We start from the raw sequence: 20869 nt of genomic DNA, 5'->3' as shown, positions 1-20869 counted from the left end.
AGATCTATGTTTATTAGTCTTGGATTCAAATCATGTACAATAGAGAAACCTAGATCCAAGAATTAGGGTTTGTATGAGCACATAGGATTGTTCTTATGCCTAAAACCCATCATCACTTTCAAAGGAGCTGCAAAAGACCGGTTGAAAGCACTTCCTCCTGGTACAATCACTACTTTGGCTCAAATGCGTGAGGAATTTCTAGATCAATTTTGCCCACCTTCCAAGATAGCTAAACTCAAGAAGGCAATAGCCAACTTTGAGCAACAACCGGGGGAGTCGCTATATGAAGCTTGGGAGCACTACAAGGGGTTGTTGAGGAATTATCCTCAACATGATCTAAATGTTCAACAAGAGATGTCTATTTTCTATGATGGGGTCAATGTTATGACAAGACAACTCCTTTATTCTCAAGGGCCATTGACAAAGAAGAATCCAAGGGAGGTCAAGGATTTAGTTGAAGAATTCACATGACACTCTCATGAGTACCACAACCCAAGACAAGATGGAGCAAAAGGCAGTGGGGGTGCACATTCTGAAGACATGGCTGCTATGATCGCGATGCTCAATACTATGGACTGGATATTGACCCAAATGGACCAATCACTTCATGCAGTAAGAGTTTGATGTGAAAGGTGCAATTGTCCACACTAGACCAAGGATTGCAGCTTAGATGATAACGGGTACAAAAAAGCTCAAGTTTTCTACTCGAGTGGGGATAAGTATGATGAGGACTGGAGAAAACCAAAGAAAGAGTGGCTGCCATATGATGAATACAAGAGGCAAAAGGAAGAAAAATATAAGCAGATAGACCGAGACATCTACCAAAAAGAGCAACCACCAGCCGAAAAGAAAGTAGACTTGGAAAACATTTTGACCAAATTTATGGAAGCTTTCGAGAAAAGGCATGATGACACCGATGTAGTGCTAAAGGAACACATGAAAATGATGAAAGAATAGCACATAATGATGATTGACCAGCAAGCCTCTTTAAGAAATCATCAAGCATCGATCCATAATTTAGAAGTCCAAGTTAGTCAATTAACTACTTTGGTGAGCAACAAATTATCCTCACAATTTCTCGAAAAGAATGCTCAATCCCATGTAATGATGATTGATACTGTAGAAGAGGCCATCTCTGAGTTCCTAGAAGCACTAGAAGTGGAACCAAAGCCATCCAGACCAAAGCCAAAGAAGTCGAAGAATGAAAATGACAATGTTGCTGAACTACCGAATTCACGTCGTGAACCTCCTCTGTTCACGACGTGGCCTCAATCTGAACAACAAAATTCAGAATTTGTCTTGGTTTACCGACCGCTTTTGTCATTCCCATCTTGAGCACATCTCAGTCCACTGGAAAGGGAACATCTGGAGTTTATTCAGCAAATAAAGGGTATTCCCATTAATACCCTTTTTATCGATTCACTTTCATGAATTCCAGAATACGCAAAGTTCCTACAAGATCTTATAGACACTCGTCAACAATTAAAGAAGAACTCTAAAGTTGTTAATGGGTTTTGGTCATAAGACATCCTATGTGCTCATACAAACCCTAATGCTTGGATCTAGGTTTCTCTATTGTACATGCTTTGAATCCAAGACTATAAACCCTAATTCTAGCATATGAAAATCAATATTAACATATAATTAGGTTTAAGATATTACCTTGATTGTTATGTAGCAATAACAATCCCAATTCCTCCTTGAATTGACAAGTGTCACTCCTCTAATGGCTCACAAACACCATAAGCAAGAGGATGAAGAGGAGAGAGGTTAGAGGCTGCCCAAAACGTGTTCTAACCCTAGAAAAGAAGTTCCCCACGTTTTTGAGCCTTAAGGGTTCTATATATAGTGAGGCTATTAGGGTTATCTAACAAGGAAACCCTAATTTGGTTGCTTAAGCCCTAAGCAACCCATAGACTCCTTTAATCAAGCCCTTGGACGATTTCCTTATGGGCTTCCCATAAGAATTCGTCCACCTCTTGATTTAAGACAATCCATGGCCCAAATTACAATTATCTTATAATTACAATTCCAGTCCCTTAAGTTTAATTAATCTCTTTTAGTCACAAAACTAATTACCAATTAATTATTGACTAATATTAATTAAACAATATGATTTCTCCTTTAATATATTATTCTCATAATATATTAATAAATCATATTTAATCCTTTCTCTCCATAATTCATCCTATCAAGTTGCTTTGGTGAAGGCAACCCAAAAGGACCATGCACCATCGGGTCAAGTACATACCAAAATAGTTATGGACTTAGACACTAATCCAACAGTCTCCCACTTGGATAAGTCTAACAACTATTCTGCGTATGACTTCAGATCCTGATCTGCAATCGTAGCTTTCCAAAGCCGTTGTCAACTCTGATCATATCAAATACGCGTGTCCTTAGATAAGGGATCATATATTCCTCCATTCTAGATATCATATGAGATATGATTTCAAATCATTCTCTTTGTACTACTTCTCGATTTCTGATTTATGACGACAGACTAATTGAATAAATCAAATTAGCCCTATCCCGGCCGAGCATTTACGTTTGTCATCACTAAACCATCGAGGGGCCCAAAGATATCGCTTTTATCCTACTTTGGATAAAAGGAACGGATAAACTTTGATACAATGTTCGCTTGCACTTACTCACCAAATTACACACAATAATATGTTTTATAACACCAAGTTACTAGTGCGTTTACATATTATCAATGTGCAACCGATTCGCAAGATAAAACTCACACATCTCGGTTTCAAGAATATAAGATGTTATCGTCTCACCAATCACTCGTGATACAATCCATGGAGTAATCCAAGTGAGCGTGGGTTTAATCCAATGCTCAAATCATATTCGTAAGCACTCGTGAACGTTGCAGCAAACATTTGCTTATGTCTAATACTTTTCTAGACAATCCATACACCAATTCACGACAGTCTTCATTCATATCTACTTCCAACATATGAACGACTGTGGCCCGTTCGAATAATTCGATTATTCTTAATAAACTTAATTATTCTGGAAGTCAAAACATGCAAGGTGAAACACAAAAATAATACTAATCCCATATGGCCTCAAACCTTTGAGTATGAATAAAACACCTTTTATTTATCACCATATCGATTACTCATTATTTGTCGTTTCGGGTAATCAACTCCTTACTTGAATCACAACACTTGTCCCATGCTCCTAGCATGCACACAATGTTTACCTATGGTTCTTACTTTGTGAAATATATCACATTGAACACATTTTCAATCATTCTCATTTCACAAATCCAAATCCGTTTTTTATAAGTTAAAGAATATCAAATTCTTTCTACTTATAGAATATGCTAGATTCTAACATTTTATGCAATTATCCTTTCGTAATGTCACTGCATCAAGGTCACAAAGACTATTGCCAATGATATTACAAAGTCTTCTATCGGAGATTGTTACAATACAATTCCTATGATGTCTCTCACTCAAAGTACATTCCTTTGAACATCCTTTTGCATAAAAGTTTCTAATCTAGACATAGATTTTCAATATTCAATTCCCAATATGGACACGCTTCCATATTTTCCATATGACAACTCATTCTTAATAGAATCTTATCTATTCGTAATGATGTCGATATAGTCCATCCAATATGGAAACATTTCCATAATTTCCATATGACAACTCATTCTTAATAGAATCTTTTCTATTCATAATAATTTCAATATGGTCCATCCAATACCATGCTTCCAACTACTCACAAGCGACCAATCCTCGTAAAACTTTGGATTGTCCTTTGATAGTAGTTTAATTATTTTAGTCAAAAACAATTCTAGTCCCTTTTCCCTCTAAATACACTTGACATTTGGAAAATTTTAGAATGGTCAAACATTAAAGCATTTGCAATCGATCCTATACCCGAAGCATATGGGACACGACGCATAATGTTTTATTTTCTATGTTCTCAAAATTCGAATTGTGAAGAGGAATGCCGTAATCATAATCGAAATTTTAAGAACACACTATGTACCCTTGACTAAATTTATTAACATTTCTCAACCTAATCCTTTAGATTTGAAATGAAGCATAATATTCTCTCCCTTAATTATAGCAAAACAACCTTTCAACTCTTACAACTTTGCAAAGTATGACTCTTGTTTTCTATAATTAATATTGCTAACCTTGCAATACTTTCCTTAATAATCATAAAATCATAACATTTATGCTCCCACTATCATGATGATTATTATAAAACATAACTCTTATGCTCCCACTAGCTTCGACATGTATTCATAAACATCTTAACTTTCAGAAAACAATACTTATTGAATTTCTTAAGTTCATGTTTCTAATACTTAGTGCTTTGATAATCCTTTATCAATGCTTCTTGAACTTATACACCTTTTCCTTCGATAGTTCATATGTGTGTCTAAACAATTAAGACTAATTGCCAAACCTCACAATTCAAATTATGGAAAGGGATACCGTAACCATGATTGAATTCGAGAATGCAATTTTACAATCACTATCTTCTTAAAATCTTTCTTAGTGAAAGCATTTCCTCACAATCATTTTCATGAAGGAGGAAATCTTATGACACTTAGATTTAAACGGTGTATGTGTTCCTATCCATGTGAATTTGTTAAAACCAAAGTTTACGACAAATTTAAACTCATATGGATCGAACTTTCTTAATCTCGATTTCTTGCCTTATGGTAGCACAGCTGCCCACCATGTCTTCCAAGTAGTTAAGCAGCTCACCTTTTCCTATCAATGTACCTTTCATTGATCAAGGTGCCTTGCCATTTATGCATTCAAAATGAGTACTCATAGGATTCACATGCATAATTAACTTAGTTGGAACAGCACAAAATCAAAATATTGTCAACACGATAAGTTGTAAACCTCAACTCGTGTGCTAGTGATGATCATTAAGGTTTATTTGATATGTTCTTGAAACCTTTCAAGACCATTAAGGCTCCCACTGACTCCTTGACATATAAGATTCTTTTGTCAATAAACATTTCTTGACAAACAAATATTCAAGAGTTAGTGTAGCTTTTATCAAAACACTTCATAAATTGGTCCTAGTCGGTCTTTGTCTTATTCAAGACATCACAACTTTCCACATTTGATGAATGTTATAAACCTTTAATACTTTTCACTCATTGTCACAATCTTAACTTTAAGACTTGTTATTGGAACGAAGTATGATGGATTTCTTGATTTAACCATTTCTTCAATCCTTGATTCCTCTTCTTAAACATACAATTGTACTAAGACTCACTTAGAGGATCAATTGAAATATGGTTCTTATCATTAAGACCTATCATAAAGCATAAAAGCTACTCTCCCTTCTTCTTAGAATGGAGAAACTTTTATCTTTCTGCCTACTTGATTCTTCTTATTCGTTCTGCTATTGATCTAAACCCTTTAATCAATTCAGAATTACACCTAATCTTGTAAGTATAATCATATTTACTAAACCTTTAGTAAATCATGACGAATATCTTTGTTACTCTTATGGTGAACTTGATCAACACACAACTTTGTGTACTCGATCTCCTAGTCCTTCACTCGACACTTTGTCAATGAGTTTGTCTAATTATCAAATATGAGATTTCTCATTCATCATGCAACCAAGTTGCGTGATTCCAAATTTCATTCCAATTGAAACTTTGGCGATGAGAAACTCTCCCTATTTGGTAAATTCTCAACATTTCCATAAATAACATAAATAAGAATCATATCCATTCGTTGTAGAAATATTCAAACATCGATTTTCATAACGATTTCATTGCAAGGAAATGAACAAATAAATAAATGAGTCAAACAAAATTTATTTTATTTATAAAAGCAGCGTAAAAATATGTCCTTACAATGCAAAATCCATTGAAAACTATGAAAAAGGAAAATTTCTAACAACTATCTAAGCTCAAAATCTAATCTTCAAGTCCATGCGATCGAGATCCATCTCTTGTGATTAGATTCATCTTGCTCTCTCACCAAGCTTCCTTTCTTTTCACCGATCCTGCAAAACATTCAAATGCAATCTTATCACATCATGTATTAAGAATCAATGAATAGGAACTCAACAAAGTTAGATAGTGGATTTTACCTGAAGCGCAGTCATACTTTTTGACTCTCCCATCTCTTAGATCTCTTAGGTAAACAGGGCAGCTTCGTCTCCAATGCCCCTTCTCTTGGCAATAAAAGCAAATTGACTTTCTTGGAACAGGACATGGAACTACTTCAGACATTGCCTTTCTCTTATGATCAGACTTTTCGATCATAGCATGTCTTTCGTTGCCATTGTCTATTTCCATAGAGGTCTTGAAGGCAGATTCACCAATCAACTTTGCTTTTCTATTGCGCCAAACCATTGCTGATTCAGCAGCAATAAGCATATAAGTGAGATCTATAAGGGTCACGTCATGGTTCATCATATAGTACTCTCTTACGAACTCACTATACGAGTTAGGAAGTGACTGAAGAACCCAATCAACAGCCATCTCCTCACCGACAACAGATCCTATCATTCTTAGTCTATCAATGTGCGACTTCATCCCTAGGACGTGTGCACACACCGACTTTCCTTCTTTATGTTTACTTGCCAAAAGGGCTTGAGTGATATTGAACCTTTCAATTTTACAATCTTGTGGGTTAGGGAGAATAATTGGAGGAGGAAGAGGAAGTGAAGCATGATTTCCTCGATCGAATCGTGGAATATCATCTTCATGTGGAATGCTTGTTCCACGGGATTCGGGAAGACCATAGTTGTCGAACTTTGACATCTACAAAACGGGAGAAAACGAAATTCAAGTTAGTTGATAGATTGAGTCCTTGGTAGATCACCCAAATGAAATTCCAAGGCTAGGACCCAACACAATACGCTACAACCTAGAAAAGGGATGCCGTAATCTAGTTGCAGAATATTTGAATGTAAGTGAATGACGATTCACTAATTTCCACCATGAAAAACGAAAAATAAATTTAAGTTTTAAATCTATGAAAAATCCTAGATCCTTTGAGATTAATTGAACATTTCAATGGCATGTTTTAATCTCGATATGCCCCACTTGTTTGTGACTGGGATGCTGAGGATCACAAAGCGGGTGTGAATAACCATGCAAATTTACATGGTGCCCTCACATGTTACAGTCACCTATTCGATGTGCCGGTAAACCACACACGCTCCACCGAACTATGACCAACATTGAGTCACCCTTTGCTACCTTTGCTTAGAACCATTTAGTGTGCCGGTAAACCACACACGCTCCACTAACGTCTTCGCAAGGGCACAAAGTGTAATTTCATGGAATTGCATCAATTCACTTTTGCCTAAGTAACTAAGATTGGGAATTTTATGAAAACATTTAGTTACTTTTATACTTCATTATACTTATAATGGAAGGTTTCGTCCTATCCTACCCGTTCGACTAACGACCCTCCACTAGTCAAGAGTGCGGTGGGTAAGAGTGGATACCCATTCAATCGCCATTTTATAGGCAATTTCCTTAAACACCCCTTATAGACCAGCTTCGTGAATGAGGCCTACTAACGGTAAGACTGACTTTTACTCATACATATATATAATGTTAGACCTTTAATGTTATATATATAGTATAGGGTATATTTTACACTTTTAAAATATTAGGTGGTTCAATTTAACAATTATACTTTTAATTCAATTAAATTGTAAACCTAAACTTTTATGGATTTATTAAACCTCTTTTAATTATACACCTTAATTAATTAATAAAACCATAAGGGTGTGATTTGAACTTTTTCAAAACTATACTAGAGTTTTAGAATTTAACATTCCTAATTAAACTTTTAATCAACTTTTAAATTACAAAACTTGAGGGCAAGTTTTGAAACATTTCAACACATTAGGGTTTAGAATTTAAATATACATCAAAATTAAACCTATTTAATCAAAATTTAAATTCCAAAACTTGAGGGCAAATTTTGAAACCTTTTTCAAAACATTTGGGTTTAACTATTTAAATTTCAAAACAACAAAAAATTTTGGGTTTAAATTTAAACTATAAAACCTAAGGGGAAAATATGAAACTTTTCATAACAACAAGGATCAAATAACAAATAATCTAAATTAACAATTAATCACATAATTATCCATATTTGATTTATTTAATGATTTCTTGCAAAACAATTTATCAATTTAGTCAAAATAATTAATCAATTATCATATAAGGAAACAATTATCTTATTAATTGATAAATATCTTCAATTAGATCAAAAATATAGTCAAATATATCATATAATCAAATTAATATTGATCTAACATGATAAGGTAACAATCCATAAGCAAAAACAGCAAGAAAACCCGAGAAACCCTCCATCTGACGAGTTGACTCGTCGAGTCAGCATGGACTCGGCGGGTTCAGCTATGGACTCGGCGAGTCCAGCCTCCAGAAACCCAAAAAAATGAATTTTCCAGTTATACAATGCATCAATACAATTGAAACCAAGCTAGGCTCTGATACCACTAATGGGTTTTGGTCATAAGACATCCTATGTGCTCATACAAACTCCAATGCTTGGATCTAGGTTTCTCTATTGTACATGCTTTGAATCCAAGACTATAAACCCTAATTCTAGCATATGAAAAACGTGTGAAAACCCTAGAAGGTTGCTTGTCCACATTTTTGAGCCTTAAGGGTTCTATATATAGTGAGGCTATTAGGGTTATCTAACAAGGAAACCCTAATTTGGTTGCTTAAGCCCTAAGCAACCCATAGACTCCTTTAATCAAGCCCTTGGACGATTTCCTTATGGGCTTCCCATAAGAATTTGTCCACCTCTTGATTTAAGACAATCCATGGCCCAAATTGCAATTATCTTATAATTACAATTCCAGTCCCTTAAGTTTAATTAATCTCTTTTAGTCACAAAACTAATTACCAATTAATTATTGACTAATATTAATTAAACAATATGATTTCTCCTTTAATATATTATTCTCATAATATATTAATAAATCATATTTAATCCTTTCTCTCCATAATTCATCCTATCAAGTTGCTTTGGTGAAGGCAACCCAAAAGGACCATGCACCATCGGGTCAAGTACATACCAAAATAGTTATGGACTTAGACACTAATCCAACAGTTCTTAGTGACCAAAGTTCAAGAGTGGTATTGGGAGACATACCTAAGAAGATGGGAGATCCAGGACGCCTCACTCTTCCATGTGAGTTTGGAAATAACTTGAAGACTTATGCTTTAGCCGATTCTGGGGCTAGGATAAATTTGATATCATATTCATTTTATCAAAAGCTAAATATTCAGAAAATGAAGGCAACAAAGATGACCATTCACATGGCTAATCGTTCGGTTACTCATCCAAGGGGTATTGTGGAATACATCCTAGTTAAAATTGGGAAATTCGTTTTTCCAGTTGACTTTGTGGTTATGGAAAGAAGGCCGCTGGTTCACGGCAAGGGAGTCTGATCACGAGTAGACATTTGGTCACTCATCTTGCCCGGTCTTATGGGATTTTATCACCTAATTTTTTTCAGAACCTTACCCGATTCCCAGATAATGATTTGACAATTCAAGTGTTGGGGGTTATGAGAGTAGTGGTAAATGTCGGGGGAGGGTATGTTATACCCCCGGAAGATGGAGAGCAAGAGATGGAGCAACCCGAGCAACAACCTCCGCTGAGACGACGAAGAAATGTTAGAGCCCAAGGAGACGTGGAGAGAGAACGTCAAGCAGCACCATAATATGAGGGTGGAGTACCCACCGACCCATTTCAAAGTCGGGTTGGTTCTTATTTGGATAATCCTCACGGTGGAATGACATATAACACCCAACTTCTTGAAACCATGTTTTCTCACATGAGTGTGGTTCGACCACCTTCCGTGCCACCGCAATGCCTGTATATACCTACATGGGAGGATCTTTGGATACCGAGGGGAGATGGAGATGGACCGAGTGGAGCTCAAGGACGTGAAGATGATGACTGATCTCTTTATTTTAGTTTTTATTTGGTTTTTTAGTTTTTTTTTTTGGTTTTTAAACTTGTTATGGTTTGTAAGACTTATTAAACTATTATGTTACTTTTATTTGTCCTTTGGTTGTTTTATTTCAGATTTGCAATGGAGTATCGGTAAGGAAGGTCGAGTCAAAAGCGTTTACGTCTAGCCAAGAGTCGGGTTAGAGTCTAGAGTCACAAGTCGAGACCCACAATTGGAAATAAGTGTGGGATGCGTCAAAAAGAGAGGATAGAGTCCGAAAGGGTCTTTAGAATACTGAATGAGAAGAGTCTTAACAAATTAAGACATTAGTTAAAATTCCAAGTTGAATGAAGATGTGGGAAGTTTTATTTTCTGGGTGCTGACGTGGTTATCATTTCACGTCCTTAACCGGTATTGTGGATATATGCAGTACACGTTGTTATGCGAAACCACGACGTGGCAATTCCACCCACGACGTGATTTCCAATTTTTCAAAGACTTCAAATCCATTGATGCATTTTACTTTTTGTCTTGCCATGGTTCTTCTTGGGATCATTATGAAGACAATTATAGCTCGTTTCCCTTGCTGTACAATGTGGCGTATGCTTTCCCACATTATTATTTACACCTTGAAGATTTGCACCACTTTTATTGAAGATCAAAGTTTCGATTAGTTGTTTGTTGTCTCATTCACATATTTCGCGAGTTCAATGTCCAAGTTCCGATTTAGAAGAAGTCCATATTCGAGATGCACATTTCATCCACACGATTGGAGTTCGGTCTTTCCAATATCCCAAGGGAGTCTGTTCCTTTTTCTCCCTTTTATTGCTTTTATTTAGTTTATGCATACAATGAGGGCATTGTGTGTAATAAGTGTGGGGTAGGAGGTCGAAAAAGTAATTGCTTAGATTGCTAAAAGTAAATTGCTAGAATTTAGTAAAATTAGAAAATTTGGATATAGATTTGAAATAATAATCTAAATAAAAATTCTAGTAATAATAAAAATTCTAGTAATAATGATAATCTAAAAACTTAAGTTGCTAGTGTTGTGTGGGATGATCCGATAAGGGCTCAAATGTTTAATTGAGCCAATATACGTTATAGTGCATTTGTGGTCTCCTTTATTCTAGTGAAATCATAGGACGAAAACACAACCCCGCTTAGTTTGAGGGATATAATATGTTTAGCAGCCTGTACTTGAAATGTATCTAGGAAAACTAATACCTTAACCAATAAAGGTTGAAGTTAAGCGCCCCTGCTTAAGCATGTAGGTTTTGAGTGAAAAAAGTGAGATATTTATATAAAAAAAAAAGAGAGAAACTACCAAAAAGTTAAAAAGTTGAAGAATTTTTGGAGCTATAGAAGTATCAAAGTATGAAGATCAAAGATCAAAAATTCTGAAGAAAAATCAAAAGTTGAAGATACCAAAAATCATACAAAAAGGTGATGAATTCGAAGTACAAATTGAAGATCAAATGTCATTGAAAGAAGAATTCAAGAGCTCCGGTGTGGTATCTTAAAGTTGTAATTCTCTAGTTTATGTATGCTTGGGCGGCTTTACAAAAATACCTTGAGGTTAAAAAGATTTTCTACGGATGGATTCGGAGGGATGCATAAAATGAGCATTGTTCAAAAGAAGTGGGCGAGTGTTTATGAGGATTGTGAGTATTTAGAATTGAGGGGGTTACTTAGGAAACATTTTAGACACAAATGCACGCGTTGAGGTCTTGGCATAATGGGTGAGTTTGAGTTGGATCGTTCTATGTGATGTTGGTGATAAAGGTTTAATTTAAAAATTATCTGATTTGCTTGAGGGCAAGCAAAGCATAAGTGTTGGGTATTTTGATATTGCCATATTTATACATATTTTTAGGCAATATTTATTTGCATTTTTATTGATATTTTGGTTATTTGCATGGAATTATTGTACTTATAAGGATAAATTGTTATTTGCAGTCAAAGTAGAGCATTTTCGAAGAAAGGGACCAGAATTGACAATATTTGTAACATTGGAGACTTGGAGTACAAAAGTTGAAGAAACTCACAGATTTAACCGATGTCACGACGTGAACCATAAGCCCACGACGTGGCATGTATATTCCAGAAGATAAGTACACACGAAGCAAGAATCCTTTCCCGATACGGATAACTCTCAAACCACAACGTGAAGCTTCCTGTCACGACGTGGATAACGATTTTTGGGAAAACTATATAAACTCTTGGCCGTTATGAATTGAGGACCTTTTGACGGATAGAAGGAAGACCTAGAGACGATTTTAAGGGGGGGAAGAAGTTCTGGAAAAGGTTTTTATCACCTAAGGAGTGAAAAGTACATCAATCGTTTATTTGTTTGGTACATTCATGATGACTTCTTTTATGTTTTGTTTTAGTTTGCTAGTTGCTATGAGCAGCTAAATCTAGCTACTCTTGTTTAGCTAGATGAAGCTTCTAACTTATGGTTTAGTTTAATGATAATGGATTTGCGTAGCTGGTAATTTGCTTGTATTTGATTTGTACTACCTAGCATGTTAATATTTGTTTCTTTAGTTGCTTAAATTCATGTTCTGTGTAGCTTAGTGATTATTAAATTACATGAACTTGAAACCTAGTGATTTAGTGAACATTAAATTGCTAGAGCTAGGATCGACCAAAATCTTATATAGTAATTAAAGTAAGCTTAGTGATTATTAAATTACATGAACTTGAAACCTAGTGATTTAGTGAACATTAAATTGCTAGAGATAGGATCGACCAAAATCTTATATAGTAATTAAAGTAAATAAATTTAGCTGTGTTAGAGAACATAAATTATGACCATAATTGTGTTTGCCTAATCTTACATAGTAAATTCATCATCTACAACTTATTCTGTGTTTGATTGTGTGTGACCATACATAGTTTACATGAATTAGTTGAATATTAGTAAACTTAGACTTAAATTACTAATACAATAACAACCAACTTGATAATCCATAATTGTTAGCTAACCATAAAGAAGAAGTGGATTCGAACTAAACAAGAGTGTTTTTAGTAATTGATTGAATTTGAGTTAAGTTCGTCTAATCTTTCAAAATCAGATAAAAACCCTTCATCTGTTAGTAATTAGATTAATTTAGTAGTAGATAAATTAATAAGTCAAAACCGTTCCTTGTGATCGACACCCGACTTACCCAACTATTCTATAATTTTGGCTAGGTACACTGCCTAGGTGTAATTTAGTTAGTAAATAGTTAGGTTATAAATATTAAAATTAGGTGTAGCAAATTGCACGCATCAATATATATATATATATATATATATATATATATGTTTGATCTTTGGATACTTACATGTATCACTTTTACAAATTAAAAATTTTATAGGTATAAAAATGCTGAAGTCACCATATGGTTTTTATTTTTTTTATAGAAGTTGTACCCTATGAGTTTAAATGGTAAATATTGACGTACATAAACTATTTCGCGATACAAGTAATCAACCGGTAAAAATATGAGAAATACAAAACAATATATTTTGGAAATTTTTACTAAAGAATATAGTTTTTCTACTAAAAATGGTGGTATCTTACTCCTCACTGTTTTTGATGGTTTAAAACCCAAGAACATTATAATTTAACAACCTTACAAATAGATATTTACATAAAACATATATATATATATATATATATATATATATATATATATATATATATATATATGTGTGTGTGTGTGTGTGTGTATGTGTGTGTTGGATTAGTGTCTAAGCCCGTAACTATATTTGGTAAGTACTTGACCCGGTTGTGCATGGTCCTTTTTGGGTTGCCTTCACCAAAGCAACTAGATAGGATGATTTATGAAGAGAAAGGATATTATGGTTTATTAATATATTATAAGAATAATATATTAAAAGAGAAATCATATTAGTTTTATTATTATTAGTCAAGAATTAATTAGGAATTAATTTTATGGCTAAAAGAGATTAATTAAAGGGGACTGAAACTGTCAATTGTGTGATAGTTGATTTTGGGCTGAGAATCCATAAGGATTAGGGCATGGATAAATTTTAGGGTGGAGTCCATCTTGAATTCGTCCAAGGAGGCCTTATTCCAGAAGGTTCCTTGGACTGCTTATGGTCTAAGCTGTCCATTAGGGTTTTGACTGAAACCCTAGCAGCACAAGTATAAATAGACTCCTGGGGCATCATTTTTCGGCCACTTGAAACCCTAGAAGAGTTCATTGCCAAAATTTTGCCTCCTCCCCTCTCTCCAAAATCATCCTCTTGTTTGTGGTGTTTGTAAGCCATTAGAGGAGTGACATTTGCGACTCTAAGCTCGAAGACAAGAAGATTCAATCTATTCTTGAAGAGGTAATCATCTAGATCTATTCTTATATAATAATTTCGAAATATGTATGCTAGATCTAGGGTTCATAAGTCTTAGATGAATTGCATGTACAACAGAGACACCTAGATCCAAGCTTTAGGGTTTGCATGAGCACATAGGATGTTCTTTTGTGTAAAACCCATCAGTGGTATCAGATCCTTGATTGGTTTCTATTGTATTGATGACTTGTATGTTCATCTCACTGAAAATCGTTTTTCTTCCCTCTGCCTGACCTCACTCGGCGAGTCACTTGCTTAACTCGGCGAGTCCAGTTAGTGACTCGGCGATTCAGGAAGTCAGACAGAGGGAAACTCGGGATTTCTTGCTGTTTTGCTGAAGGATAATTGCCAAAACTGTTTTTGACTAATAAAATCCAAATTTAATTATTATTGTGTGATTATCCTTACCAAAACAAAAGATATGTGACAACCTGAAATTTATGGCTACTATATTAACCGTCAATCTATCCGTGAATCTCTTGTTTATATGAATTACTGATTTTTAATGCACCTAAAGTAAAACAAATAATTTTGTTTCAATTATGACATGATGTCAGATGATACCTTACTTCCAAATGTGTAAATTGTCAATCGAATCAAACCGCTTAAACAACAACGCTAATTAATGCATTAGAAAAACTGAAAATTTACATTAAGTAGTTTTAAGCAAAACAAACATTAAAATATTATAGTACATGTTTCCTTGTTTCCGAAAATATAAAGAACGTCCAAAACGGAGTTCGTATGCAAAAGATACGACAGTTTTAAGAAAACAGCCAGTAAAACACTGTTTTTCTTTAATCGCGTAAAACTGAATCGATCCGTTGAGGCACTTACGCTTTGCCGACGAGATTTCCGAGAGCGTTTTCAGACTCAGGCTATAGTCTATTATTTAATTTCACACTCAAAATATTTTTAATAAAGATATTTACAAAAGTCGCGAAAACAGACACCGCGAGCTGTTTAGACGCAAAACCTTCAAACGCAATTTCCCGGAGTTCCGTAACTCCAAAAATTAATCCGTTTGATGATCTAGAATCCTTAAATTAAACTCTATCCAATGGTACTTTCAAAAAAATTATCGACTTTCGGATCTCGATACACCCGATTTAGAGTGTTTTTAAGTAGTTAATGGGGGTGTAACCACATGTGGGGGCCACTAGGCTTATAAGAAGCAAAAATTCACAGCTCACTTCTCCTTGTACTCCCCACGTGACCTTGCCCTTCTTTCTTCCTCCTTGGTTGCTTGCACACCTCACTAACCTAGTACAAGGCATGGCTCTCCAGAGGATGTGTGAGACCCTTCAAGCTATAAATAGAAGGCTCAAGACCCTCTTCCATTCATCAATTCGTCAGCCATCTTCCCTTCCTCTCTCTCAATCTCGATCTTCTCCCTAAACTCTCTCTCTCTCTCTCTCTCTCTGTTCCCGGTTTCAAACTTCACCCCACAACACAACACCATTTGACCACTTAAGCCCACCGTTATGCCACCCTTATAACTCCATTAAACACCTACATCACCCCAGGCATCTCTCTGACGAAAGTCATCTCAAAAGGAGGAAGAACTGGAGGTAGAACAACCCCTGGAACCATCTGTTGTCACCACCGATTCACAACCACCACCCACCACCTCTCTTACCGCTTCAAGACACCACCACCTCCTGTTGTTGCTCCCTCCACCGCAATTAATTTGATCTCGAAGATTCGTGTTCGCGACAAAACGTTTCAGTTTCTCGCTTCAATTTTCAAAACCAATCGAGCACACATTAAGGTGAGTGTTACGGCCCCACTTTTACATATTTCCGCGGGGGGGGGGGGGGGGGGGGGGGGAATAGATGTAGTACTTGTATATCTAGTATATATCTATTTTCTAAATACTTTGTTTAAACAAACAACACCACCGTTTTTTTATGCAATATAAATCACACGAAAATAGTATTTTATTACGCTACTACTTACGGTATGGGGAATTGGTTTAAAGGGCCGCATGGGTTGTTGGATTTCAGAACAGCTTAATTGCCAAAATGATCCTGCCCTCGGTGTTTCATGTCTGGCCCTCGTCTGTGCATGGTAGTACGTGTACTAAGTAATATTTATAATACAAAATACACAAACAAAAAATCGTTGTTTTGTGTAAATACTTTACCAGTTTTAGAAATATTTGTTTAAAAGCTTATATGTTAAGTAAACAAAATCGTTTTAAACCTCATTAGCTTCTTATGTTATGTTGTTAAGATAATACAACTGATAAAAACAACATATACAATCCGACAAAATTTGTGTTATGACTGTATTGCCGGTTATCAACTTGGTAATCTAATTATACCTCATACTTACACAAAACTATATAAGTTTATATATTTATACGAGTTAATGATCTCGTATCTTAGGCTCGTTTATGTGCTTCTACTCAAAGTTTTATCAACTGTTGAAACAAGTATCGTACACTTTACGTGTATGCTTATCAAATATACTTGTTGTTTATCTATTTATCCGTATCTGCGGTTGTTAAGTTCAACTTTGGCAGATAACTTTATCCGTATATCTGCATGTCTATTTATCACATAAATATATAGGTTTATACATTTATACAAGTTATAGAACTTGTATCATAGGCTCATACATGTGCTTATGTACACCATACTAAGTTTTGTTAACTGTTTAAACAAGTATCGCACATTTTTATGTGTACACTTACCAAATATACTTGTTGTTTATCTGTTTATCCGTATCTGTGGTTGTTAAGATCAAAATTGGCAGATAACTTTATCCGTATATCTGTATGTCTGTTTATCTGTATCTGCGGTTGTTAAGTACAACCTTGGCAGAAAACTTTATTTGTTACCCGTACAACCATAGACTTGGTTGCTTTCAAAACGGTTTTTAAGTATGGAATTACTTATGGAACATAACGTTTTGGCTTTCAAAGATACATTACAAACACAGTTTCACATATGGTTTTAGTTATACAAACTAGACATTTTGGCTTTTAAAGACTCATTGCAAACATTGTTTTAACTGTTGTTATACATACAAAGAAAATATTTTTTGTACTTTTTAAAATTATTAATGCGGTTAGCAGAAAACCTGTGACACTCACCAACCTTTGTGTTGACTTTCAAACTTACATGTATTCTCAGGGGATCATTAGACAGGCTTTCAGACAAGAGATTAGTCGTGGATTACAGACGAATTAGCTAGCTTGTTTCTGTTATCTACTTACCTGTTTAAGGCAACTACTATACTATTATTATCTGTAAGAACCCTGTATTCAAACTTAATGATGGAATATAAATGTTGTTTTGTTTATCGTTGTACTTGTGCTATATATTCAGTTTATCTGTGATCCATGAACTTATTCCCAATCCCGGCATGTTCCGCCTTGGCCGGGGGTGTGATAAGATAATTATCAATTAACTGAGTAATAAATTCATTATTTGATAAAATTTGATTAATTGAATTATTTGATGAATTATCTTGTGAATATAATTGAAGAGAGGTCAAACTTAGATAATCATTAAATTAAATGTTTAATTTAAATTATTTGCTATTTGATCCTATGTGTTTTGAAATGTTTCAAAACTTGCCCTCAAGTTTTGAAATTTAATTTTTTGGATTAAAAGTTTAATTTTGAGATTATTAAATTCCAAACCCTAGAATTTTACAAGTTTAAAGTTCACCCTATACTATTATAATATTATAAGAATAATTATTATATATGTATAACATAAACTGCTAGTCTTACCGTTAGTAGGCCTCATTCACGAAGTCGATGTATAAGGGGGTATAAGGTTATGGCCTATAAAATGGTCGTTTAATGGGTGTCCACTTTCACCCACCGCTTCCTTGATTGGTGGAGGGTCGTTAGCCGAACAGGTAGGATAGGGCAAACCCTTTCCTCATTAAAAGTATAATGAATGATAAAGTAACTAAATGTTTTAGAAAAAAAATTCTCAATCTTAGTTACTTTAGGCAAAAGTGAATTTGATGCAATTCCATGAAATTACACTTTGTACCCTTGCTAAGACGTTAGTGGAGTGTGTGTGGTTAACCGACACACTAATTAAGCTCTAAGAAAAGGTAGCAAAGGGTGACTCGATGTTTGTCATAGATCGATGGAGCGTGTGTAGTTAACCGACACGTCGATTAGGTGACTGTAACATTGAGGACACCATGTATATTTGCATGGTTATACACACCCTGTTTTGTGATCCTCAGCATCCTAGTCACAAATCGAGGGGCATATCGAGATTTAAACATGCCATTGAAAAGTTCAATGAATCTCAAAATATCTAGGAGTTTTCAATACATTTAAAACCTAATTCTCTTTCGTTTTTTATGGTGGAAATTAGTGAATCGTCATTCACTTACCTTCAAATTATTTATGGTTTAGACTATGACATCCCTCTTCTAAATTGCAAATAATGTTGTTGAATCCTAGCCCTAATTTCTCATTTTGGGTGTTTAATTAGGGATTCTTATCTAATCAACTTTGTCTCTTTTCCTTTTCATATGTCGAACTCAAACAACAACAACGCTTCAGGCTAAACCTCTTCAGGCTCATTCTCACTCATGAACTTGTGTGGGAGGGTGATCTTTGATGGATCCAATTTCAATGATTGGATCAGGAACATCTGAATGGTTACCCGCTACGAGGACAAGGAATATATCCTCGACAAGGAACTGAAGGAGGTGAACGTCAACACTGCTACTCCCGAGGAGATTGCCGCCTTCGTGGCCCACGAGCGAGATGCTACGAAAGTCCATTGCATCATGCTCGCAACCATGATCGCAGAACTCCAAAAGTCCTACGAGGACTAATACCCCTACGAGATGCATCAAGATTTGATGGATAGGTACCATCAAAGTGCGAAGCAGGAGAGGTACGAGATCATCACTTTGATGATCACTACCAAGATGAGAGACAGAGAGTCTATCACTGCTCGTCTTCAGAAAATGCAGAGATATGTCGACCATCTGCAGAAGTTGAATGTCGACTTCAAGGAGGAGCTGGCAATTGATATCATCCTTCACTCACTGCCACCTTGCTACAACCAGTTCCGCATGCCCTACCACATGAACAAGGAGGAGGTCACGTTGAGAAAGCTTCAAGGTCTGTTTAGGACTGGTGAGAGCAACCTCAAGGAAAAATTTGTTGCATAGACTCCTACTATTGCTGCCCTCGTCTTGTCTATTGGGCAGGGGAAGGGTAAGAAGAGGAAGGCTCCCTCAAAGGGCCACCATAAGGGAAAGTCCCATGATGGTACCTCTTCTAGTGGAACCAAGACTGGTTCTGCTAAACCCAACTCCAACCCCAAGGAGGCAGAGTGCCATTACTGCCACGAAATAGGGCATTGGAAACAAAGTTGCCCGAAGTATATGCAAGATATCAAGGATGGAAAGATCAATCCTTCCTTCGCAGGTATTTACACTATTAAATCTAATGATTCATCACATGCTATTTATTGGGTTCTTGATACAGGATGTGGTTTTCACACTTGTTTCGATTTGCAGGGCCTAAGAAGAAATAGGGATGTGAAGCATGGGAAGATAAACTTGATCACGGGGAAAAGAAGATCGTCGTCTGTCACCAAGATTGGAGTTTAATCTTTAGTGCTTATTAATGGATTAGGATTATATTTAAATAATTGTTGTTATTCACCAGATATGGCAAAAAACATCATTTCATTTCATGGTTATTATAGACAAGGATTTAGATATTCATTTGAAAATGAAAAGGGTTCTATTAATGCTTATCTTAATGGTGTTTTCTATTTTGAAGCATTGCCTTGTAATGGAATATATGAAACTGTGATGGTTGTAGAAAATTTAGGAAATGATGTGTTGTGTATTGATTCTTCCAATAGTTTGGATAAAGCATGCTTGTGGCATTGTCGTCTTGGACATGTCAACAAGAAACGCATAAACCAACTCTAAAAGGATGGAGTGTTGGAGTCATTCAACCTTATGGACGATGATGTGTGAGAATCTTGTTTACTTGGAAAGATGACCAAGTCACCCTTCACTGGTACTTGTGAGAGGGGTGAGGGTTTATTGGATCTCATACACACCAATGTGTGTGGGCCCTTTAGATCTACCAGAAGGGATGCGAACTGCTTCTATGTGACTTTCACCGATGATTACAGTAGATATGGGTATATCTACTTAATCAAGCACAAGTCAGAAACTTTTGAGAAATTCCAAGAGTTCAAACAAGAAGTGGAGAATCAGTTGGGCAGGAAAATCAAGATAGTTCGATATGATCGATGTGAAGCATCCTAATAGGGTGTGTAAGCTTGACAAGTCCATTTATGGACTGAAACAAGCATCTCGCAGATGGAATCTTTGTTTTGATGAGAAAGTCAAAGAGTTTGGTTTTCTGTGAAGCGAGGATGAATTAGGTGTATATGTCAAAGCCAGTGGGAGTATAGTAAGCTTCCTCGTATTGTATATCGATGACATACTACTCATAGGAAACGACATCCCAACGCTGCAGGAAGTCAAGTCCTGGATTGGGAAGTGGTTCGCTATGAAGGACCTC

The 20869-nt window shown here is 35.6% G+C and overlaps 1 non-coding gene across 1 annotated transcript; it reads right to left on the bottom strand.

Moving 5' to 3' along the window:
* Positions 1–231: 231 nt before the first annotated feature.
* Positions 232–338, bottom strand: LOC145080697 (small nucleolar RNA R71). Its single transcript, XR_013695287.1, has one exon. It is a non-coding gene; the product is annotated as a small nucleolar RNA R71 (small nucleolar RNA).
* Between the last annotated feature and the right edge of the window lie 20531 nt (positions 339–20869).

This window comes from Lactuca serriola, chromosome 1 (assembly GCF_051521515.1).
Source record: "Lactuca serriola cultivar US96UC23 chromosome 1, Lser_US96UC23_V15, whole genome shotgun sequence".
NCBI lineage: Eukaryota > Viridiplantae > Streptophyta > Magnoliopsida > Asterales > Asteraceae > Lactuca > Lactuca serriola.
Note: the sequence above shows the minus strand (reverse complement) of the source record. Positions and strands in the feature narration are given on the sequence as shown.